Source organism: Lissotriton vulgaris, chromosome 8, assembly GCF_964263255.1.
Source record: "Lissotriton vulgaris chromosome 8, aLisVul1.2, whole genome shotgun sequence".
Classification (NCBI taxonomy): domain Eukaryota; kingdom Metazoa; phylum Chordata; class Amphibia; order Caudata; family Salamandridae; genus Lissotriton; species Lissotriton vulgaris.
Genome location: NC_141696.1, coordinates 807,886,455 through 807,913,709, shown reverse-complemented (window position 1 = coordinate 807,913,709; position 27,255 = coordinate 807,886,455).

Sequence of the window (27,255 nt, the reverse complement as noted above, 5' to 3'; positions counted from 1 at the left end):
GCTTCAATTTTGACCAATGTTTCAGGCACAGGAATGACTTTAAACACACTTATTTTAGTTGAAAAAGTATTAATTCACATCCAACCATCATTTAAAGTCAAAAGATTAAATGTTAAAATTTCATCAATATTGACCATTTTTTCAACGTTCGACTGGTCCGGGGTCATCGTTTTTCATCAGAAAATTGATTGTTTTGGACTCTACCAAAAATGATTCAAAATGTCATTTGGATCGGGCCTCATGTTGAATAACCACTTTTTAAACCCTCACAGTGACCAAAATTGCCATTTTTACAGACTTTTGATTACTCAAAATCTTCAATTTTTACAAATTTCAGGCACAGAAATGACTTTAAACACACTTATTTTAGTTGAAAAAGTAATAATTCACATCCAACCGTCATTTAAAGTCAAAAGATTAAATGTTAAAATTTCATCAATATTGACCATTTTTTCAACGTTCGACTGGTCCGGAGTCATCGTTTTTCATCAGAAAATTGATTTTTTGGACTCTACCAAAAATGATTCAAAATGTCTTTTGGATCGGGTCTCATGTTGAATAACCACTTTTTAAGCCCTCACAGTGACCAAAATTGCCATTTTTTACAGAGTTTTGCTTACTCAAAAGCTTCAATTTTGACCAATGTTTCAGGCACAGGAATGACTTTAAACACACTTATTTTAGTTGAAAAAGTATTAATTCACATCCAACCATCATTTAAAGTCAAAAGATTAAATGTTAAAATTTCATCAATATTGACCATTTTTTCAACGTTCGACTGGTCCGGGGTCATCGTTTTTCATCAGAAAATTGATTTTTTGGACTCTACCAAAAATGATTCAAAATGTCATTTGGATCGGGCCTCATGTTGAATAACCACTTTTTAAACCCTCACAGTGACCAAAATCGCCATTCTTACAGAGTTTTGCTTACTCAAAATCTTCAATTTTGACAAATTTCAGGCACAGAAATGACTTTAAACACACTTATTTTAGTTGAAAAAGTAATACTTCACATCCAACCATCATTTAAAGTCAAAAGATTAAATGTTAAAATTTCATCAATATTGACCAATTTTTTCAACGTTCGACTGGTCCGGGGTCATTGTTTTTCATCAGAAAATTGATTTTTTGGACTCTACCAAAAATGATTCAAAATGTCATTTGGATCGGGCCTCATGTTGAATAACCACTTTTTAAACCCTCACAGTGACCAAAATCGCCATTCTTACAGAGTTTTGCTTACTCAAAATCTTCAATTTTGACCAATTTCAGGCACAGAAATGACTTTAAACACACTTATTTTAGTTGAAAAAATAATAATTCACATCCAACCGTCATTTAAAGTCAAATGATTAAATGTGAAAATTTCATCAATATTGACCATTTTTTCAACGTTCGACTGGTCCGGAGTCATCTTTTTTCATCAGAAAATTGATTTTTTGGACTCTACCAAAAATTATTCAAAATGTCATTTGGATTGGGCCTCATGTTGAATAACCACTTTTTAAACCCTCAAAGTGACCAAAATCGCCATTTTTACAGAGTTTTGCTTTTTCAAAATCTCCAATTTTGACCTATTTCAGGCACAGAAATGACTTTAAACACACTTATTTTAGTTGAAAAAGTAATAATTCACATTCAACCGTCATTTAAAGTCAAAAGATTACATGTTAAAATTTCATCAATATTGACCATTTTTTCAACGTTCGACTGGTCCGGAGTCATCGTTTTTCATCAGAAAATTGATTTTTTGGACTCTACCAAAAATGATTCCAAATGTCTTTTGGATCGGGTCTCATGTTGAATAACCACTTTTTAAACCCTCACAGTGACCAAAATTGCCATTTTTTACAGAGTTTTGCTTACTCAAAAGCTTCAATTTTGACAAATTTCAGGTACAGAAATGACTTTAAACACACTAATTTTAGTTGAAAAAGTAATATTTCACATCCAACCCTCATTTAAAGTCAAAAGATTAAATGTTAAAATTTCATCAATATTGACCATTTTTTCAACGTTCGACTGGTCCGGGGTCATCGTTTTTCATCAGAAAATTGATTGTTTTGGACTCTACCAAAAATGATTCAAAATCTCATTTGGATCGGGCCTCATGTTGAATAACCACTTTTTAAACCCTCAAAGTGACCAAAATCGTAATTTTTACAGTTTTGCCTACTCAAAATCTTCAATTTTGACCAATTTCAGGGACAGAAATGACTTTAAACACACTTATTTTAGTTGAAAAAGTAATAATTCCCACCCAACCGTCATTTAAAGTAAAAAGATTAAATGTTAAAATTTCATCAATATTGACCATTTTTTCAACGTTCGACTGGTCCGGAGTCATCGTTTTTCATCAGAAAATTGATTTTTTGGACTCTACCAAAAATGATTCAAAATGTCTTTTGGATCGGGTCTCATGTTGAATAACCACTTTTTAAGCCCTCACAGTGACCAAAATTGCCATTTTTTACAGAGTTTTGCTTACTCAAAAGCTTCAATTTTGACCAATGTTTCAGGCACAGGAATGACTTTAAACACACTTATTTTAGTTGAAAAAGTATTAATTCACATCCAACCATCATTTAAAGTCAAAAGATTAAATGTTAAAATTTCATCAATATTGACCATTTTTTCAACGTTCGACTGGTCCGGGGTCATCGTTTTTCATCAGAAAATTGATTGTTTTGGACTCTACCAAAAATGATTCAAAATGTCATTTGGATCGGGCCTCATGTTGAATAACCACTTTTTAAACCCTCACAGTGACCAAAATTGCCATTTTTACAGACTTTTGATTACTCAAAATCTTCAATTTTTACAAATTTCAGGCACAGAAATGACTTTAAACACACTTATTTTAGTTGAAAAAGTAATAATTCACATCCAACCGTCATTTAAAGTCAAAAGATTAAATGTTAAAATTTCATCAATATTGACCATTTTTTCAACGTTCGACTGGTCCGGAGTCATCGTTTTTCATCAGAAAATTGATTTTTTGGACTCTACCAAAAATGATTCAAAATGTCTTTTGGATCGGGTCTCATGTTGAATAACCACTTTTTAAGCCCTCACAGTGACCAAAATTGCCATTTTTTACAGAGTTTTGCTTACTCAAAAGCTTCAATTTTGACCAATGTTTCAGGCACAGGAATGACTTTAAACACACTTATTTTAGTTGAAAAAGTATTAATTCACATCCAACCATCATTTAAAGTCAAAAGATTAAATGTTAAAATTTCATCAATATTGACCATTTTTTCAACGTTCGACTGGTCCGGGGTCATCGTTTTTCATCAGAAAATTGATTTTTTGGACTCTACCAAAAATGATTCAAAATGTCATTTGGATCGGGCCTCATGTTGAATAACCACTTTTTAAACCCTCACAGTGACCAAAATCGCCATTCTTACAGAGTTTTGCTTACTCAAAATCTTCAATTTTGACAAATTTCAGGCACAGAAATGACTTTAAACACACTTATTTTAGTTGAAAAAGTAATAATTCACATCCAACCATCATTTAAAGTCAAAAGATTAAATGTTAAAATTTCATTAATATTGACCAATTTTTTCAACGTTCGACTGGTCCGGGGTCATCGTTTTTCATCAGAAAATTGATTTTTTGGACTCTACCAAAAATGATTCAAAATCTCATTTGGATCGGGCCTCATGTTGAATAACCACTTTTTAAACCCTCACAGTGACCAAAATCGCCATTCTTACAGAGTTTTGCTTACTCAAAATCTTCAATTTTGACCAATTTCAGGCACAGAAATGACTTTAAACACACTTATTTTAGTTGAAAAAATAATAATTCACATCCAACCGACATTTAAAGTCAAAAGATTAAATGTTAAAATTTCATCAATATTGACGATTTTTGGAACGTTCGACTGGTCTGGGGTCATCGTTTTTCATCAGAAAATTGATTTTTTGGACTCTACCAAAAATGATTCAAAATCTCATTTGGATCGGGCCTCATGTTGAATACCCACTTTTTAAACCCTCACAGTGACCAAAATTGCCATTTTTACAGAGTTTTGTTTAATCAAAATCTTCAATTTTGACCAATCTCAGGCACAGAAATGACTTTAAACACACTTATTTTAGTTGAAAAAGTAATAATTCACATCCAACCGTCATTTAAAGTCAAAAGATTAAATGTTGAAATGTCATCAATACTGACCATTTTTGGAACGTTCGACTGGTCCAGGGTCATCGTTTTTCATCAGAAAAGTGATTTTTTGGACTCTACCAAAAATTATTCAAAATTTCATTTGGATCGGGCCTCATGTTGAATACCCACTTTTTAAACCCTCACAGTGACCAAAATTGCCATTTTTACAGAGTTTTGCTTAATCAAAATCTTCAATTTTGACCAATCTCAGGCACAGAAATGACTTTAAACACACTTATTTTAGTTGAAAAAATAATAATTCACATCCAACCGTCATTTAAAGTCAAAAGATTAAATGTGAAAATTTCATCAATATTGACCATTTTTTCAACGTTCGACTGGTCCGGAGTCATCTTTTTTCATCAGAAAATTGATTTTTTGGACTCTACCAAAAATTATTCAAAATGTCATTTGGATTGGGCCTCATGTTGAATAACCACTTTTTAAACCCTCAAAGTGACCAAAATCGCCATTTTTACAGAGTTTTGCTTTTTCAAAATCTCCAATTTTGACCTATTTCAGGCACAGAAATGACTTTAAACACACTTATTTTAGTTGAAAAAGTAATAATTCACATTCAACCGTCATTTAAAGTCAAAAGATTACATGTTAAAATTTCATCAATATTGACCATTTTTTCAACGTTCGACTGGTCCGGAGTCATCGTTTTTCATCAGAAAATTGATTTTTTGGACTCTACCAAAAATGATTCCAAATGTCTTTTGGATCGGGTCTCATGTTGAATAACCACTTTTTAAACCCTCACAGTGACCAAAAGTGCCATTTTTTACAGAGTTTTGCTTACTCAAAAGCTTCAATTTTGACAAATTTCAGGTACAGAAATGACTTTAAACACACTAATTTTAGTTGAAAAAGTAATATTTCACATCCAACCCTCATTTAAAGTCAAAAGATTAAATGTTAAAATTTCATCAATATTGACCATTTTTTCAACGTTCGACTGGTCCGGGGTCATCGTTTTTCATCAGAAAATTGATTGTTTTGGACTCTACCAAAAATGATTCAAAATCTCATTTGGATCGGGCCTCATGTTGAATAACCACTTTTTAAACCCTCAAAGTGACCAAAATCGTAATTTTTACAGTTTTGCCTACTCAAAATCTTCAATTTTGACCAATTTCAGGCACAGAAATGACTTTAAACACACTTATTCTAGTTGAAAAAGTAATAATTCCCACCCAACCGTCATTTAAAGTAAAAAGATTAAATGTTAAAATTTCATCAATATTGACCATTTTTTCAACGTTCGACTGGTCCGGAGTCATCGTTTTTCATCAGAAAATTGATTTTTTGGACTCTACCAAAAATGATTCAAAATGTCTTTTGGATCGGGTCTCATGTTGAATAACCACTTTTTAAGCCCTCACAGTGACCAAAATTGCCATTTTTTACAGAGTTTTGCTTACTCAAAAGCTTCAATTTTGACCAATGTTTCAGGCACAGGAATGACTTTAAACACACTTATTTTAGTTGAAAAAGTATTAATTCACATCCAACCATCATTTAAAGTCAAAAGATTAAATGTTAAAATTTCATCAATATTGACCATTTTTTCAACGTTCGACTGGTCCGGGGTCATCGTTTTTCATCAGAAAATTGATTGTTTTGGACTCTACCAAAAATGATTCAAAATGTCATTTGGATCGGGCCTCATGTTGAATAACCACTTTTTAAACCCTCACAGTGACCAAAATTGCCATTTTTACAGACTTTTGATTACTCAAAATCTTCAATTTTTACAAATTTCAGGCACAGAAATGACTTTAAACACACTTATTTTAGTTGAAAAAGTAATAATTCACATCCAACCGTCATTTAAAGTCAAAAGATTAAATGTTAAAATTTCATCAATATTGACCATTTTTTCAACGTTCGACTGGTCCGGAGTCATCGTTTTTCATCAGAAAATTGATTTTTTGGACTCTACCAAAAATGATTCAAAATGTCTTTTGGATCGGGTCTCATGTTGAATAACCACTTTTTAAGCCCTCACAGTGACCAAAATTGCCATTTTTTACAGAGTTTTGCTTACTCAAAAGCTTCAATTTTGACCAATGTTTCAGGCACAGGAATGACTTTAAACACACTTATTTTAGTTGAAAAAGTATTAATTCACATCCAACCATCATTTAAAGTCAAAAGATTAAATGTTAAAATTTCATCAATATTGACCATTTTTTCAACGTTCGACTGGTCCGGGGTCATCGTTTTTCATCAGAAAATTGATTTTTTGGACTCTACCAAAAATGATTCAAAATGTCATTTGGATCGGGCCTCATGTTGAATAACCACTTTTTAAACCCTCACAGTGACCAAAATCGCCATTCTTACAGAGTTTTGCTTACTCAAAATCTTCAATTTTGACAAATTTCAGGCACAGAAATGACTTTAAACACACTTATTTTAGTTGAAAAAGTAATAATTCACATCCAACCATCATTTAAAGTAAAAAGATTAAATGTTAAAATTTCATCAATATTGACCAATTTTTTCAACGTTCGACTGGTCCGGGGTCATCGTTTTTCATCAGAAAATTGATTTTTTGGACTCTACCAAAAATGATTCAAAATGTCATTTGGATCGGGCCTCATGTTGAATAACCACTTTTTAAACCCTCACAGTGACCAAAATCGCCATTCTTACAGAGTTTTGCTTACTCAAAATCTTCAATTTTGACCAATTTCAGGCACAGAAATGACTTTAAACACACTTATTTTAGTTGAAAAAATAATAATTCACATCCAACCGACATTTAAAGTCAAAAGATTAAATGTTAAAATTTCATCAATATTGACGATTTTTGGAACGTTCGACTGGTCTGGGGTCATCGTTTTTCATCAGAAAATTGATTTTTTGGACTCTACCAAAAATGATTCAAAATCTCATTTGGATCGGGCCTCATGTTGAATACCCACTTTTTAAACCCTCACAGTGACCAAAATTGCCATTTTTACAGAGTTTTGCTTAATCAAAATCTTCAATTTTGACCAATCTCAGGCACAGAAATGACTTTAAACACACTTATTTTAGTTGAAAAAGTAATAATTCACATCCAACCGTCATTTAAAGTCAAAAGATTAAATGTGAAAATTTCATCAATATTGACCATTTTTTCAACGTTCGACTGGTCCGGAGTCATCTTTTTTCATCAGAAAATTGATTTTTTGGACTCTACCAAAAATTATTCAAAATGTCATTTGGATTGGGCCTCATGTTGAATAACCACTTTTTAAACCCTCAAAGTGACCAAAATCGCCATTTTTACAGAGTTTTGCTTTTTCAAAATCTCCAATTTTGACCTATTTCAGGCACAGAAATGACTTTAAACACACTTATTTTAGTTGAAAAAGTAATAATTCACATTCAACCGTCATTTAAAGTCAAAAGATTACATGTTAAAATTTCATCAATATTGACCATTTTTTCAACGTTCGACTGGTCCGGAGTCATCGTTTTTCATCAGAAAATTGATTTTTTGGACTCTACCAAAAATGATTCCAAATGTCTTTTGGATCGGGTCTCATGTTGAATAACCACTTTTTAAACCCTCACAGTGACCAAAATTGCCATTTTTTACAGAGTTTTGCTTACTCAAAAGCTTCAATTTTGACAAATTTCAGGTACAGAAATGACTTTAAACACACTAATTTTAGTTGAAAAAGTAATATTTCACATCCAACCCTCATTTAAAGTCAAAAGATTAAATGTTAAAATTTCATCAATATTGACCATTTTTTCAACGTTCGACTGGTCCGGGGTCATCGTTTTTCATCAGAAAATTGATTGTTTTGGACTCTACCAAAAATGATTCAAAATCTCATTTGGATCGGGCCTCATGTTGAATAACCACTTTTTAAACCCTCAAAGTGACCAAAATCGTAATTTTTACAGTTTTGCCTACTCAAAATCTTCAATTTTGACCAATTTCAGGCACAGAAATGACTTTAAACACACTTATTTTAGTTGAAAAAGTAATAATTCCCACCCAACCGTCATTTAAAGTAAAAAGATTAAATGTTAAAATTTCATCAATATTGACCATTTTTTCAACGTTCGACTGGTCCGGAGTCATCGTTTTTCATCAGAAAATTGATTTTTTGGACTCTACCAAAAATGATTCAAAATGTCTTTTGGATCGGGTCTCATGTTGAATAACCACTTTTTAAGCCCTCACAGTGACCAAAATTGCCATTTTTTACAGAGTTTTGCTTACTCAAAAGCTTCAATTTTGACCAATGTTTCAGGCACAGGAATGACTTTAAACACACTTATTTTAGTTGAAAAAGTATTAATTCACATCCAACCATCATTTAAAGTCAAAAGATTAAATGTTAAAATTTCATCAATATTGACCATTTTTTCAACGTTCGACTGGTCCGGGGTCATCGTTTTTCATCAGAAAATTGATTGTTTTGGACTCTACCAAAAATGATTCAAAATGTCATTTGGATCGGGCCTCATGTTGAATAACCACTTTTTAAACCCTCACAGTGACCAAAATTGCCATTTTTACAGACTTTTGATTACTCAAAATCTTCAATTTTTACAAATTTCAGGCACAGCAATGACTTTAAACACACTTATTTTAGTTGAAAAAGTAATAATTCACATCCAACCGTCATTTAAAGTCAAAAGATTAAATGTTAAAATTTCATCAATATTGACCATTTTTTCAACGTTCGACTGGTCCGGAGTCATCGTTTTTCATCAGAAAATTGATTTTTTGGACTCTACCAAAAATGATTCAAAATGTCATTTGGATCGGGCCTCATGTTGAATAACCACTTTTTAAACCCTCACAGTGACCAAAATCGCCATTCTTACAGAGTTTTGCTTACTCAAAATCTTCAATTTTGACAAATTTCAGGCACAGAAATGACTTTAAACACACTTATTTTAGTTGAAAAAGTAATAATTCACATCCAACCATCATTTAAAGTCAAAAGATTAAATGTTAAAATTTCATCAATATTGACCAATTTTTTCAACGTTCGACTGGTCCGGGGTCATCGTTTTTCATCAGAAAATTGATTTTTTGGACTCTACCAAAAATGATTCAAAATGTCATTTGGATCGGGCCTCATGTTGAATAACCACTTTTTAAACCCTCACAGTGACCAAAATCGCCATTCTTACAGAGTTTTGCTTACTCAAAATCTTCAATTTTGACCAATTTCAGGCACAGAAATGACTTTAAACACACTTATTTTAGTTGAAAAAATAATAATTCACATCCAACCGACATTTAAAGTCAAAAGATTAAATGTTAAAATTTCATCAATATTGACGATTTTTGGAACGTTCGACTGGTCTGGGGTCATCGTTTTTCATCAGAAAATTGATTTTTTGGACTCTACCAAAAATGATTCAAAATCTCATTTGGATCGGGCCTCATGTTGAATACCCACTTTTTAAACCCTCACAGTGACCAAAATTGCCATTTTTACAGAGTTTTGCTTAATCAAAATCTTCAATTTTGACCAATCTCAGGCACAGAAATGACTTTAAACACACTTATTTTAGTTGAAAAAGTAATAATTCACATCCAACCGTCATTTAAAGTCAAAAGATTAAATGTTGAAATGTCATCAATACTGACCATTTTTGGAACGTTCGACTGGTCCAGGGTCATCGTTTTTCATCAGAAAAGTGATTTTTTGGACTCTACCAAAAATTATTCAAAATTTCATTTGGATCGGGCCTCATGTTGAATACCCACTTTTTAAACCCTCACAGTGACCAAAATTGCTATTTTTACAGAGTTTTGCTTAATCAAAATCTTCAATTTTGACCAATCTCAGGCACAGAAATGACTTTAAACACACTTATTTTAGTTGAAAAAATAATAATTCACATCCAACCGTCATTTAAAGTCAAAAGATTAAATGTGAAAATTTCATCAATATTGACCATTTTTTCAACGTTCGACTGGTCCGGAGTCATCTTTTTTCATCAGAAAATTGATTTTTTGGACTCTACCAAAAATTATTCAAAATGTCATTTGGATTGGGCCTCATGTTGAATAACCACTTTTTAAACCCTCAAAGTGACCAAAATCGCCATTTTTACAGAGTTTTGCTTTTTCAAAATCTCCAATTTTGACCTATTTCAGGCACAGAAATTACTTTAAACACACTTATTTTAGTTGAAAAAGTAATAATTCACATTCAACCGTCATTTAAAGTCAAAAGATTACATGTTAAAATTTCATCAATATTGACCATTTTTTCAACGTTCGACTGGTCCGGAGTCATCGTTTTTCATCAGAAAATTGATTTTTTGGACTCTACCAAAAATGATTCCAAATGTCTTTTGGATCGGGTCTCATGTTGAATAACCACTTTTTAAACCCTCACAGTGACCAAAATTGCCATTTTTTACAGAGTTTTGCTTACTCAAAATCTTCAATTTTGACAAATTTCAGGCACAGAAATGACTTTAAACACACTTATTTTAGTTGAAAAAGTAATAATTCACATCCAACCATCATTTAAAGTCAAAAGATTAAATGTTAAAATTTCATCAATATTGACCAATTTTTTCAACGTTCGACTGGTCCGGGGTCATCGTTTTTCATCAGAAAATTGATTTTTTGGACTCTACCAAAAATGATTCAAAATGTCATTTGGATCGGGCCTCATGTTGAATAACCACTTTTTAAACCCTCACAGTGACCAAAATCGCCATTCTTACAGAGTTTTGCTTACTCAAAATCTTCAATTTTGACCAATTTCAGGCACAGAAATGACTTTAAACACACTTATTTTAGTTGAAAAAATAATAATTCACATCCAACCGACATTTAAAGTCAAAAGATTAAATGTTAAAATTTCATCAATATTGACGATTTTTGGAACGTTCGACTGGTCCGGGGTCATCGTTTTTCATCAGAAAATTGATTTTTTGGACTCGACCAAAAATGATTCAAAATGTCATTTGGATCGGGCCTCATGTTGAATAACCACTTTTTAAACCCTCACAGTGACCAAAATTGCCATTTTTACAGAGTTTTGCTTACTCAAAAGCTTCAATTTTGACCAATTTCAGGCACAGAAATGACTTTAAACACACTTATTTTAGTTGAAAAAGTAATAACTCACATCCAACCGTCATTTAAAGTCAAAAGATTAAATGTTAAAATGTTATCAATATTGACCATTTTTTCAACGTTCGACTGGTCCGGGGTCATCGTTTTTCATCAGAAAATGGATTTTTTGGACTCTACCAAAAATGATTCAAAATGTCATTTGGATCGGGCCTCATGTTGAATAACCACTTTTTAAACCCTCACAGTGACCAAAATTGCCATTTTTACAGAGTTTTGCTTACTCAAAATCTTCAATTTTGACCAATTTCAGGCACAGAAATGACTTTAAACACACTTATTTTAGTTGAAAAAGTAATAACTCACATCCAACCGTCATTTAAAGTCAAAAGATTAAATGTTAAAATTTCATCAATATCGACCATTTTTTGAACGTTCGACTGGTCCGGGGTCATCGTTTTTCATCAGAAAATTGATTTTTTGGACTTTACCAAAAATGATTCAAAATGTCATTTGGATCGGGCCTCATGTTGAATAACCACTTTTTAAACCCTCACAGTGACCAAAATTGCCATTTTTACAGAGTTTTGCTTACTCAAAATCTTCAATTTTGACCAATTTCAGGCACAGAAATGACTTTAAACACACTTATTTTAGTTGAAAAAGTAATAACTCACATCCAACCGTCATTTAAAGTCAAAAGATTAAATGTTAAAATTTCATCAATATTGACCATTTTTTCAACGTTTGACTGGTCCGGGGTCATCGTTTTTCATCAGAAAATTGATTTTTTGGACTCGACCAAAAATGATTCAAAATGTCATTTGGATCGGGCCTCATGTTGAATAACCACTTTTTAAACCCTCACAGTGACCAAAATTGCCATTTTTACAGAGTTTTGCTTACTCAAAAGCTTCAATTTTGACCAATTTCAGGCACAGAAATGACTTTAAACACACTTATTTTAGTTGAAAAAGTAATAACTCACATCCAACCGTCATTTAAAGTCAAAAGATTAAATGTTAAAATGTTATCAATATTGACCATTTTTTCAACGTTCGACTGGTCCGGGGTCATCGTTTTTCATCAGAAAATGGATTTTTTGGACTCTACCAAAAATGATTCAAAATGTCATTTGGATCGGGCCTCATGTTGAATAACCACTTTTTAAACCCTCACAGTGACCAAAATTGCCATTTTTACAGAGTTTTGCTTACTCAAAATCTTCAATTTTGACCAATTTCAGGCACAGAAATGACTTTAAACACACTTATTTTAGTTGAAAAAGTAATAACTCACATCCAACCGTCATTTAAAGTCAAAAGATTAAATGTTAAAATTTCATCAATATCGACCATTTTTTGAACGTTTGACTGGTCCGGGGTCATCGTTTTTCATCAGAAAATTGATTTTTTGGACTCTACCAAAAATGATTCAAAATGTCATTTGGATCGGGCCTCATGTTGAATAACCACTTTTTAAACCCTCACAGTGACCAAAAATGCCATTTTTACAGAGTTTTGCTTACTCAAAATCTTCAATTTTGACCAATTTCAGGCACAGAAATGACTTTAAACACACTTATTTTAGTTGAAAAAGTAATAACTCACATCCAACCGTCATTTAAAGTCAAAAGATTAAATGTTAAAATTTCATCAATATTGACCATTTTTTGAACGTTCGACTGGCCCGGGGTCATCGTTTTTCATCAGAAAATTGATTTTTTGGACTCTACCAAAAATGATTCAAAATGTCATTTGGATCGGGCCTCATGTTGAATAACCACTTTTTAAACCCTCACAGTGACCAAAATTGCCATTTTTACAGAGTTTTGCTTACTCAAAATCTTCAATTTTGACCAATTTCAGGCACAGAAATGACTTTAAACACACTTATTTTAGTTGAAAAAGCAATAACTCACATCCAACCGTCATTTAAAGTCAAAAGATTAAATGTTAAAATTTCATCAATATTGACCATTTTTTCAACGTTCGTCTGGTCCGGGGTCATCGTTTTTCATCAGAAAATGGATTTTTTGGACTCTACCAAAAATGATTCAAAATGTCATTTGGATCGGGCCTCATGTTGAATAACCACTTTTTAAACCCTCACAGTGACCAAAATTGCCATTTTTACAGAGTTTTGCTTACTCAAAATCTTCAATTTTGACCAATTTCAGGCACAGAAATGACTTTAAACACACTTATTTTAGTTGAAAAAGTAATAACTCACATCCAACCGTCATTTAAAGTCAAAAGATTAAATGTTAAAATTTCATCAATATTGACCATTTTTTGAACGTTCGACTGGTCCGGGGTCATCGTTTTTCATCAGAAAATTGATTTTTTGGACTCTACCAAAAATGATTCAAAATGTCATTTGGATCGGGCCTCATGTTGAATAACCACTTTTTAAACCCTCACAGTGACCAAAATTGCCATTTTTACAGAGTTGTGCTTACTCAAAATCTTCAATTTTGACCAATTTCAGGCACAGAAATGACTTTAAACACACTTATTTTAGTTGAAAAAGTAATAACTCACATCCAACCGTCATTTAAAGTGAAAAGATTAAATATTAAAATTTCATCAATATTGACCATTTTTTCAACGTTTGACTGGTCCGGGGTCATCGTTTTTCATCAGAAAATGGATTTTTTGGACTCTACCAAAAATGATTCAAAATGTCATTTGGATCGGGCCTCATGTTGAATAACCACTTTTTAAACCCTCACAGTGACCAAAATTGCCATTTTTACAGAGTTTTGCTTACTCAAAATCTTCAATTTTGACCAATTTCAGGCACAGAAATGACTTTAAACACACTTATTTTAGTTGAAAAAGTAATAACTCACATCCAACCGTCATTTAAAGTCAAAAGATTAAATGTTAAAATTTCATCAATATTGACCAATTTTTGAACGTTCGACTGGTCCGGGGTCATCGTTTTTCATCAGAAAATTGATTTTTTGGACTCTACCAAAAATGATTCTAAATGTCATTTGGATCGGGCCTCATGTTGAATAACCACTTTTTAAACCCTCACAGTGACCAAAATTGCCATTTTTACAGAGTTGTGCTTACTCAAAATCTTCAATTTTGACCAATTTCAGGCACAGAAATGACTTTAAACACACTTATTTTAGTTGAAAAAGTAATAACTCACATCCAACCGTCATTTAAAGTCAAAAGATTAAATGTTAAAATTTCATCAATATTGATCATTTTTTCAACGTTCGACTGGTCCGGGGTCATCGTTTTTCATCAGAAAATTGATTTTTTGGACTCTACCAAAAATGATTCAAAATGTCATTTGGATCGGGCCTCATGTTGAATAACCACTTTTTAAACCCTCACAGTGACCAAAATTGCCATTTTTACAGAGTTTTGCTTACTCGAAATCTTCAATTTTGACCAATTTAAGGCACAGAAATGACTTTAAACACACTTATTTTAGTTGAAAAAGTAATAACTCACATCCAACCGTCATTTAAAGTCAAAAGATTAAATGTTAAAATTTCATCAATATTGACCATTTTTTCAACGTTCGACTGGTCCGTGGTCATCGTTTTTCATCAGAAAATTGATTTTTTGGACTCTACCAAAAATGATTCAAAATGTCATTTGGATCAGGCCTCATGTTGAATAACCACTTTTTAAACCCTCACAGTGACCAAAACTGCCATTTTTACAGAGTTTTGCTTACTCAAAATCTTCAATTTTGACCAATTTCAGGCACAGAAATGACTTTAAACACACTTATTTTAGTTGAAAAAGTAATAACTCACATCCAACCGTCATTTAAAGTCAAAAGATTAAATGTTAAAATTTCATCAATATTGACCATTTTTTCAACGTTCGACTGGTCCGGGGTCATCGTTTTTCATCAGAAAATGGATTTTTTGGACTCGACCAAAAATGATTCAAAATGTCATTTGGATCGGGCCTCATGTTGAATAACCACTTTTTAAACCCTCACAGTGACCAAAATTGCCATTTTTACAGAGTTTTGCTTACTCAAAATCTTCAATTTTGACCAATTTCAGGCACAGAAATGACTTTAAACACACTTATTTTAGTTGAAAAAGTAATAACTCACATCCAACCGTCATTTAAAGTCAAAAGATTAAATGTTAAAATTTCATCAATATTGACCATTTTTTAAACGTTCGACTGGTCCGGGGTCATCGTTTTTCATCAGAAAATTGATTTTTTGGACTCTACCAAAAATGATTCAAAATGTCATTTGGATCGGGCCTCATGTTGAATAACCACTTTTTAAACCCTCACAGTGACCAAAATTGCCATTTTTACAGAGTTTTGCTTACTCAAAATCTTCAATTTTGACCAATTTCAGGCACAGAAATGACTTTAAACACACTTATTTTAGTTGAAAAAGTAATAACTCACATCCAACCGTCATTTAAAGTCAAAAGATTAAATGTTAAAATGTTATCAATATTGACCAGTTTTTCAACGTTCGACTGGTCCGGGGTCATCGTTTTTCATCAGAAAATGGATTTTTTGGACTCTACCAAAAATGATTCAAAATGTCATTTGGATCGGGCCTCATGTTGAATAACCACTTTTTAAACCCTCACAGTGACCAAAAATGCCATTTTTACAGAGTTTTGCTTACTCAAAATCTTCAATTTTGATCAATTTCAGGCACAGAAATGACTTTAAACACACTTATTTTAGTTGAAAAAGTAATAACTCACATCCAACCGTCATTTAAAGTCAAAAGATTAAATGTTAAAATTTCATCAATATTGACCATTTTTTGAACGTTCGACTGGTCCGGGGTCATCGTTTTTCATCAGAAAATTGATTTTTTGGACTCTACCAAAAATGATTCAAAATGTCATTTGGATCGGGCCTCATGTTGAATAACCACTTTTTAAACCCTCACAGTGACCAAAATTGCCATTTTTAAAGAGTTTTGCTTACTCAAAATCTTCAATTTTGACCAATTTCAGGCACAGAAATGACTTTAAACACACTTATTTTAGTTGAAAAAGTAATAACTCACATCCAACTGTCATTTAAAGTGAAAAGATTAAATATTAAAATTTCATCAATATTGACCATTTTTTCAACGTTCGACTGGTCCGGGGTCATCGTTTTTCATCAGAAAATGGATTTTTTGGACTCTACCAAAAATGATTCAAAATGTCATTTGGATCGGGCCTCATGTTGAATAACCACTTTTTAAACCCTCACAGTGACCAAAATTGCCATTTTTACAGAGTTGTGCTTACTCAAAATCTTCAATTTTGACCAATTTCAGGCACAGAAATGACTTTAAACACACTTATTTTAGTTGAAAAAGTAATAACTCACATCCAACCGTCATTTAAAGTGAAAAGATTAAATATTAAAATTTCATCAATATTGACCATTTTTTCAACGTTCGACTGGTCCGGGGTCATCGTTTTTCATCAGAAAATTGATTTTTTGGACTCTACCAAAAATGATTCAAAATGTCATTTGGATCGGGCCTCATGTTGAATAACCACTTTTTAAACCCTCACAGTGACCAAAATTGCCATTTTTACAGAGTTTTGCTTACTCAAAATCTTCAATTTTGACCAATTTCAGGCACAGAAATGACTTTAAACACACTTATTTTAGTTGAAAAAGTAATAACTCACATCCAACCGTCATTTAAAGTCAAAAGATTAAATGTTAAAATTTCATCAATATTGACCATTTTTTCATTGTTCGACTGGTCCGGGGTCATCGTTTTTCATCAGAAAATTGATTTTTTGGACTCTACCAAAAATGATTCAAAATGTCATTTGGATCGGACCTCATGTTGAATAACCACTTTTTAAACCCTCACAGTGACCAAAATTGCCATTTTTACAGAGTTTTGCTTACTCGAAATCTTCAATTTTGACCAATTTAAGGCACAGAAATGACTTTAAACACACTTATTTTAGTTGAAAAAGTAATAACTCACATCCAACCGTCATTTAAAGTCAAAAGATTAAATGTTAAAATTTCATCAATATTGACCATTTTTTCAACGTTCGACTGGTCCGGGGTCATCGTTTTTCATCAGAAAATGGATTTTTTGGACTCTACCAAAAATGATTCAAAATGTCATTTGGATCAGGACTCATGTTGAATAACCACTTTTTAAACCCTCACAGTGACCAAAACTGCCATTTTTACAGAGTTTTGCTTACTCAAAATCTTCAATTTTGACCAATTTCAGGCACAGAAATGACTTTAAACACACTTATTTTAGTTGAAAAAGTAATAACTCACATCCAACCGTCATTTAAAGTCAAAAGATTAAATGTTAAAATTTCATCAATATTGACCATTTTTTCAACGTTCGACTGGTCCGGGGTCATCGTTTTTCATCAGAAAATGGATTTTTTGGACTCGACCAAAAATGATTCAAAATGTCATTTGGATCGGGCCTCATGTTGAATAACCACTTTTTAAACCCTCACAGTGACCAAAATTGCCATTTTTACAGAGTTTTGCTTACTCAAAAGCTTCAATTTTGACCAATTTCAGGCACAGAAATGACTTTAAACACACTTATTTTAGTTGAAAAAGTAATAACTCACATCCAACCGTCATTTAAAGTCAAAAGAATAAATGTTAAAATGTTATCAATATTGACCATTTTTTCAACGTTCGACTGGTCCGGGGTCATTGTTTTTCATCAGAAAATGGATTTTTTGGACTCTACCAAAAATGATTCAAAATGTCATTTGGATCGGGCCTCATGTTGAATAACCTCTTTTTAAACCCTCACAGTGACCAAAATTGCCATTTTTACAGAGTTTTGCTTACTCAAAATCTTCAATTTTGACCAATTTCAGGCACAGAAATGACTTTAAACACACTTATTTTAGTTGAAAAAGTAATAACTCACATCCAACCGTCATTTAAAGTTAAAAGATTAAATGTTAAAATTTCATCAATATTGACCATTTTTTGAACGTTCGACTGGTCCGGGGTCATCGTTTTTCATCAGAAAATTGATTTTTTGGACTCTACCAAAAATGATTCAAAATGTCATTTGGATCGGGCCTCATGTTGAATAACCACTTTTTAAACCCTCACAATGACCAAAATTGCCATTTTTTACAGAGTTTTGCTTACTCAAAATCTTCAATTTTGACCAATTTCAGGCACAGAAATGACTTTAAACACACTTATTTTAGTTGAAAAAGTAATAACTCACATCCAACCGTCATTTAAAGTCAAAAGATTAAATGTTAAAATTTCATCAATATTGACCATTTTTTCAACGTTCGACTGGTCCGGGGTCATCGTTTTTAATCAGAAAATGGATTTTTTGGACTCTACCAAAAATGATTCAAAATGTCATTTGGATCGGGCCTCATGTTGAATAACCACTTTTTAAACCCTCACAGTGACCAAAACTGCCATTTTTACAGAGTTTTGCTTACTCAAAATCTTCAATTTTGACCAATTTCAGGCACAGAAATGACTTTAACCCTTTCGATGCTGATGACGAGCTCAGCTCGTCATCACCCACGGGTGTCGTGTGCTGATGATGAGCTGAGCTCGTCATAAATGCAGCAAAAGAGCAATTTGCAGCACAGCGCAAAAATCCCCGCAGCAGCCATGTGGTTAAACACACTTATTTTAGTTGAAAAAGTAATAACTCACATCCAACCGTCATTTAAAGTCAAAAGAATAAATGTTAAAATTTCATCAATATTGACCATTTTTTCAACGTTCGACTGGTCCGGGGTCATCGTTTTTCATCAGAAAATTGATTTTTTGGACTCTACCAAAAATGATTCAACATGTCATTTGGATCAGGCCTCATGTTGAATAACCACTTTTTAAACCCTCACAGTGACCAAAACTGCCATTTTTACAGTTTTGCTTACTCAAAATCTTCAATTTTGACCAATTTCAGGCACAGAAATGACTTTAAACACACTTATTTTAGTTGAAAAAGTATTAACTCACATCCAACCGTCATTTAAAGTCAAAAGATTAAATGTTAAAATTTCATCAATATTGACCATTTTTTCAACGTTCGACTGGTCCGGGGTCATCGTTTTTCATCAGAAAATGGATTTTTTGGACTCTACCAAAAATGATTCAACATGTCATTTGGATCAGGCCTCATGTTGAATAACCACTTTTTAAACCCTCACAGTGACCAAAACTGCCATTTTTACAGTTTTGCTTACTCAAAATCTTCAATTTTGACCAATTTCAGGCACAGAAATGACTTTAAACACACTTATTTTAGTTGAAAAAGTAATAACTCACATCCAACCGTCATTTAAAGTCAAAAGATTAAATGTTAAAATTTCATCAATATTGACCATTTTTTCAACGTTCGACTGGTCCGGGGTCATCGTTTTTCATCAGAAAATTGATTTTTTGGACTCTACCAAAAATGATTCAAAATGTCATTTGGATCAGGCCTCATGTTGAATAACCACTTTTTAAACCCTCACAGTGACCAAAACTGCCATTTTTACAGAGTTTTGCTTACTCAAAATCTTCAATTTTGACCAATTTCAGGCACAGAAATGACTTTAAACACACTTATTTTAGTTGAAAAAGTAATAACTCACATCCAACCGTCATTTAAAGTCAAAAGATTAAATGTTAAAATTTCATCAATATTGACCATTTTTTCAACGTTCGACTGGTCCGGGGTCATCGTTTTTCATCAGAAAATGGATTTTTTGGACTCGACCAAAAATGATTCAAAATGTCATTTGGATCGGGCCTCATGTTGAATAACCACTTTTTAAACCCTCACAGTGACCAAAATTGCCATTTTTACAGAGTTTTGCTTACTCAAAAGCTTCAATTTTGACCAATTTCAGGCACAGAAATGACTTTAAACACACTTATTTTAGTTGAAAAAGTAATAACTCACATCCAACCATCATTTAAAGTCAAAAGAATAAATGTTAAAATGTTATCAATATTGACCATTTTTTCAACGTTCGACTGGTCCGGGGTCATCGTTTTTCATCAGAAAATGGATTTTTTGGACTCTACCAAAATGATTCAAAATGTCATTTGGATCGGGCCTCATGTTGAATAACCTCTTTTTAAACCCTCACAGTGACCAAAATTGCCATTTTTACAGAGTTTTGCTTACTCAAAATCTTCAATTTTGACCAATTTCAGGCACAGAAATGACTTTAAACACACTTATTTTAGTTGAAAAAGTAATAACTCACATCCAACCGTCATTTAAAGTTAAAAGATTAAATGTTAAAATTTCATCAATATTGACCATTTTTTGAACGTTCGACTGGTCCGGGGTCATCGTTTTTCATCAGAAAATTGATTTTTTGGACTCTACCAAAAATGATTCAAAATGTCATTTGGATCGGGCCTCATGTTGAATAACCACTTTTTAAACCCTCACAGTGACCAAAATTGCCATTTTTTACAGAGTTTTGCTTACTCAAAATCTTCAATTTTGACCAATTTCAGGCACAGAAATGACTTTAAACACACTTATTTTAGTTGAAAAAGTAATAACTCACATCCAACCGTCATTTAAAGTCAAAAGATTAAATGTTAAAATTTCATCAATATTGACCATTTTTTCAACGTTCGACTGGTCCGGGGTCATCGTTTTTCATCAGAAAATGGATTTTTTGGACTCTACCAAAAATGATTCAAAATGTCATTTGGATCGGGCCTCATGTTGAATAACCACTTTTTAAACCCTCACAGTGACCAAAAATGCCATTTTTACAGAGTTTTGCTTACTCAAAATCTTCAATTTTGACCAATTTCAGGCACAGAAATGACTTTAAACACACTTATTTTAGTTGAAAAAGTAATAACTCACATCCAACCGTCATTTAAAGTCAAAAGATTAAATGTTAAAATTTCATCAATATTGACCATTTTTTGAACGTTCGACTGGTCCGGGGTCATCGTTTTTCATCAGAAAATGGATTTTTTGGACTCTACCAAAAATGATTCAAAATGTCATTTGGATCGGGCCTCATGTTGAATAACCACTTTTTAAACCCTCACAGTGACCAAAATTGCCATTTTTACAGAGTTTTGCTTACTCAAAATCTTCAATTTTGACCAATTTCAGGCACAGAAATGACTTTAAACACACTTATTTTAGTTGAAAAAGTAATAACTCACATCCAACCGTCATTTAAAGTCAAAAGATTAAATGTTAAAATGTTATCAATATTGACCATTTTTTCAACGTTCGACTGGTCCGGGGTCATCGTTTTTCATCAGAAAATGGATTTTTTGGACTCTACCAAAAATGATTCAAAATGTCATTTGGATCGGGCCTCATGTTGAATAACCACTTTTTAAACCCTCACAGTGACCAAAAATGCCATTTTTACAGAGTTTTGCTTACTCAAAATCTTCAATTTTGACCAATTTCAGGCACAGAAATGACTTTAAACACACTTATTTTAGTTGAAAAAGTAATAACTCACATCCAACCGTCATTTAAAGTCAAAAGATTAAATGTTAAAATTTCATCAATATTGACCATTTTTTAAACGTTCGACTGGTCCGGGGTCATCGTTTTTCATCAGAAAATTGATTTTTTGGACTCTACCAAAAATGATTCAAAATGTCATTTGGATCGGGCCTCATGTTGAATAACCACTTTTTAAACCCTCACAGTGACCAAAATTGCCATTTTTACAGAGTTTTGCTTACTCAAAATCTTCAATTTTGACCAATTTCAGGCACAGAAATGACTTTAAACACACTTATTTTAGTTGAAAAAGCAATAACTCACATCCAACCGTCATTTAAAGTCAAAAGATTAAATGTTAAAATTTCATCAATATTGACCATTTTTTCAACGTTCGTCTGGTCCGGGGTCATCGTTTTTCATCAGAAAATGGATTTTTTGGACTCTACCAAAAATGATTCAAAATGTCATTTGGATCGGGCCTCATGTTGAATAACCACTTTTTAAACCCTCACAGTGACCAAAATTGCCATTTTTACAGAGTTTTGCTTACTCAAAATCTTCAATTTTGACCAATTTCAGGCACAGAAATGACTTTAAACACACTTATTTTAGTTGAAAAAGTAATAACTCACATCCAACCGTCATTTAAAGTCAAAAGATTAAATGTTAAAATTTCATCAATATTGACCATTTTTTGAACGTTCGACTGGTCCGGGGTCATCGTTTTTCATCAGAAAATTGATTTTTTGGACTCTACCAAAAATGATTCAAAATGTCATTTGGATCGGGCCTCATGTTGAATAACCACTTTTTAAACCCTCACAGTGACCAAAATTGCCATTTTTACAGAGTTGTGCTTACTCAAAATCTTCAATTTTGACCAATTTCAGGCACAGAAATGACTTTAAACACACTTATTTTAGTTGAAAAAGTAATAACTCACATCCAACCGTCATTTAAAGTGAAAAGATTAAATATTAAAATTTCATCAATATTGACCATTTTTTCAACGTTTGACTGGTCCGGGGTCATCGTTTTTCATCAGAAAATGGATTTTTTGGACTCTACCAAAAATGATTCAAAATGTCATTTGGATCGGGCCTCATGTTGAATAACCACTTTTTAAACCCTCACAGTGACCAAAATTGCCATTTTTACAGAGTTTTGCTTACTCAAAATCTTCAATTTTGACCAATTTCAGGCACAGAAATGACTTTAAACACACTTATTTTAGTTGAAAAAGTAATAACTCACATCCAACCGTCATTTAAAGTCAAAAGATTAAATGTTAAAATTTCATCAATATTGACCAATTTTTGAACGTTCGACTGGTCCGGGGTCATCGTTTTTCATCAGAAAATTGATTTTTTGGACTCTACCAAAAATGATTCTAAATGTCATTTGGATCGGGCTTATGTTGAATAACCACTTTTTAAACCCTCACAGTGACCAAAATTGCCATTTTTACAGAGTTGTGCTTACTCAAAATCTTCAATTTTGACCAATTTCAGGCACAGAAATGACTTTAAACACACTTATTTTAGTTGAAAAAGTAATAACTCACATCCAACCGTCATTTAAAGTCAAAAGATTAAATGTTAAAATTTCATCAATATTGATCATTTTTTCAACGTTCGACTGGTCCGGGGTCATCGTTTTTCATCAGAAAATTGATTTTTTGGACTCTACCAAAAATGATTCAAAATGTCATTTGGATCGGGCCTCATGTTGAATAACCACTTTTTAAACCCTCACAGTGACCAAAATTGCCATTTTTACAGAGTTTTGCTTACTCGAAATCTTCAATTTTGACCAATTTAAGGCACAGAAATGACTTTAAACACACTTATTTTAGTTGAAAAAGTAATAACTCACATCCAACCGTCATTTAAAGTCAAAAGATTAAATGTTAAAATTTCATCAATATTGACCATTTTTTCAACGTTCGACTGGTCCGTGGTCATCGTTTTTCATCAGAAAATTGATTTTTTGGACTCTACCAAAAATGATTCAAAATGTCATTTGGATCAGGCCTCATGTTGAATAACCACTTTTTAAACCCTCACAGTGACCAAAACTGCCATTTTTACAGAGTTTTGCTTACTCAAAATCTTCAATTTTGACCAATTTCAGGCACAGAAATGACTTTAAACACACTTATTTTAGTTGAAAAAGTAATAACTCACATCCAACCGTCATTTAAAGTCAAAAGATTAAATGTTAAAATTTCATCAATATTGACCATTTTTTCAACGTTCGACTGGTCCGGGGTCATCGTTTTTCATCAGAAAATGGATTTTTTGGACTCGACCAAAAATGATTCAAAATGTCATTTGGATCGGGCCTCATGTTGAATAACCACTTTTTAAACCCTCACAGTGACCAAAATTGCCATTTTTACAGAGTTTTGCTTACTCAAAATCTTCAATTTTGACCAATTTCAGGCACAGAAATGACTTTAAACACACTTATTTTAGTTGAAAAAGTAATAACTCACATCCAACCGTCATTTAAAGTCAAAAGATTAAATGTTAACATTTCATCAATATTGACCATTTTTTGAACGTTCGACTGGTCCGGGGTCATCGTTTTTCATCAGAAAATTGATTTTTTGGACTCTACCAAAAATGATTCAAAATGTCATTTGGATCGGGCCTCATGTTGAATAACCACTTTTTAAACCCTCACAGTGACCAAAATTGCCATTTTTACAGAGTTTTGCTTACTCAAAATCTTCAATTTTGACCAATTTCAGGCACAGAAATGACTTTAAACACACTTATTTTAGTTGAAAAAGTAATAACTCACATCCAACCGTCATTTAAAGTCAAAAGATTAAATGTTAAAATGTTATCAATATTGACCAGTTTTTCAACGTTCGACTGGTCCGGGGTCATCGTTTTTCATCAGAAAATGGATTTTTTGGACTCTACCAAAAATGATTCAAAATGTCATTTGGATCGGGCCTCATGTTGAATAACCACTTTTTAAACCCTCACAGTGACCAAAAATGCCATTTTTACAGAGTTTTGCTTACTCAAAATCTTCAATTTTGATCAATTTCAGGCACAGAAATGACTTTAAACACACTTATTTTAGTTGAAAAAGTAATAACTCACATCCAACCGTCATTTAAAGTCAAAAGATTAAATGTTAAAATTTCATCAATATTGACCATTTTTTGAACGTTCGACTGGTCCGGGGTCATCGTTTTTCATCAGAAAATTGATTTTTTGGACTCTACCAAAAATGATTCAAAATGTCATTTGGATCGGGCCTCATGTTGAATAACCACTTTTTAAACCCTCACAGTGACCAAAATTGCCATTTTTAAAGAGTTTTGCTTACTCAAAATCTTCAATTTTGACCAATTTCAGGCACAGAAATGACTTTAAACACACTTATTTTAGTTGAAAAAGTAATAACTCACATCCAACTGTCATTTAAAGTGAAAAGATTAAATATTAAAATTTCATCAATATTGACCATTTTTTCAACGTTCGACTGGTCCGGGGTCATCGTTTTTCATCAGAAAATGGATTTTTTGGACTCTACCAAAAATGATTCAAAATGTCATTTGGATCGGGCCTCATGTTGAATAACCACTTTTTAAACCCTCACAGTGACCAAAATTGCCATTTTTACAGAGTTTTGCTTACTCAAAATCTTCAATTTTGACCAATTTCAGGCACAGAAATGACTTTAAACACACTTATTTTAGTTGAAAAAGTAATAACTCACATCCAACTGTCATTTAAAGTGAAAAGATTAAATATTAAAATTTCATCAATATTGACCATTTTTTCAACGTTCGACTGGTCCGGGGTCATCGTTTTTCATCAGAAAATGGATTTTTTGGACTCTACCAAAAATGATTCAAAATGTCATTTGGATCGGGCCTCATGTTGAATAACCACTTTTTAAACCCTCACAGTGACCAAAATTGCCATTTTTACAGAGTTGTGCTTACTCAAAATCTTCAATTTTGACCAATTTCAGGCACAGAAATGACTTTAAACACACTTATTTTAGTTGAAAAAGTAATAACTCACATCCAACCGTCGTTTAAAGTGAAAAGATTAAATATTAAAATTTCATCAATATTGACCATTTTTTCAACGTTCGACTGGTCCGGGGTCATCGTTTTTCATCAGAAAATTGATTTTTTGGACTCTACCAAAAATGATTCAAAATGTCATTTGGATCGGGCCTCATGTTGAATAACCACTTTTTAAACCCTCACAGTGACCAAAATTGCCATTTTTACAGAGTTTTGCTTACTCAAAATCTTCAATTTTGACCAATTTCAGGCACAGAAATGACTTTAAACACACTTATTTTAGTTGAAAAAGTAATAACTCACATCCAACCGTCATTTAAAGTCAAAAGATTAAATGTTAAAATTTCATCAATATTGACCATTTTTTCATTGTTCGACTGGTCCGGGGTCATCGTTTTTCATCAGAAAATTGATTTTTTGGACTCTACCAAAAATGATTCAAAATGTCATTTGGATCGGACCTCATGTTGAATAACCACTTTTTAAACCCTCACAGTGACCAAAATTGCCATTTTTACAGAGTTTTGCTTACTCGAAATCTTCAATTTTGACCAATTTAAGGCACAGAAATGACTTTAAACACACTTATTTTAGTTGAAAAAGTAATAACTCACATCCAACCGTCATTTAAAGTCAAAAGATTAAATGTTAAAATTTCATCAATATTGACCATTTTTTCAACGTTCGACTGGTCCGGGGTCATCGTTTTTCATCAGAAAATTGATTTTTTGGACTCTACCAAAAATGATTCAAAATGTCATTTGGATCAGGACTCATGTTGAATAACCACTTTTTAAACCCTCACAGTGACCAAAACTGCCATTTTTACAGAGTTTTGCTTACTCAAAATCTTCAATTTTGACCAATTTCAGGCACAGAAATGACTTTAAACACACTTATTTTAGTTGAAAAAGTAATAACTCACATCCAACCGTCATTTAAAGTCAAAAGATTAAATGTTAAAATTTCATCAATATTGACCATTTTTTCAACGTTCGACTGGTCCGGGGTCATCGTTTTTCATCAGAAAATGGATTTTTTGGACTCGACCAAAAATGATTCAAAATGTCATTTGGATCGGGCCTCATGTTGAATAACCACTTTTTAAACCCTCACAGTGACCAAAATTGCCATTTTTACAGAGTTTTGCTTACTCAAAAGCTTCAATTTTGACCAATTTCAGGCACAGAAATGACTTTAAACACACTTATTTTAGTTGAAAAAGTAATAACTCACATCCAACCGTCATTTAAAGTCAAAAGAATAAATGTTAAAATGTTATCAATATTGACCATTTTTTCAACGTTCGACTGGTCCGGGGTCATCGTTTTTCATCAGAAAATGGATTTTTTGGACTCTACCAAAAATGATTCAAAATGTCATTTGGATCGGGCCTCATGTTGAATAACCTCTTTTTAAACCCTCACAGTGACCAAAATTGCCATTTTTACAGAGTTTTGCTTACTCAAAATCTTCAATTTTGACCAATTTCAGGCACAGAA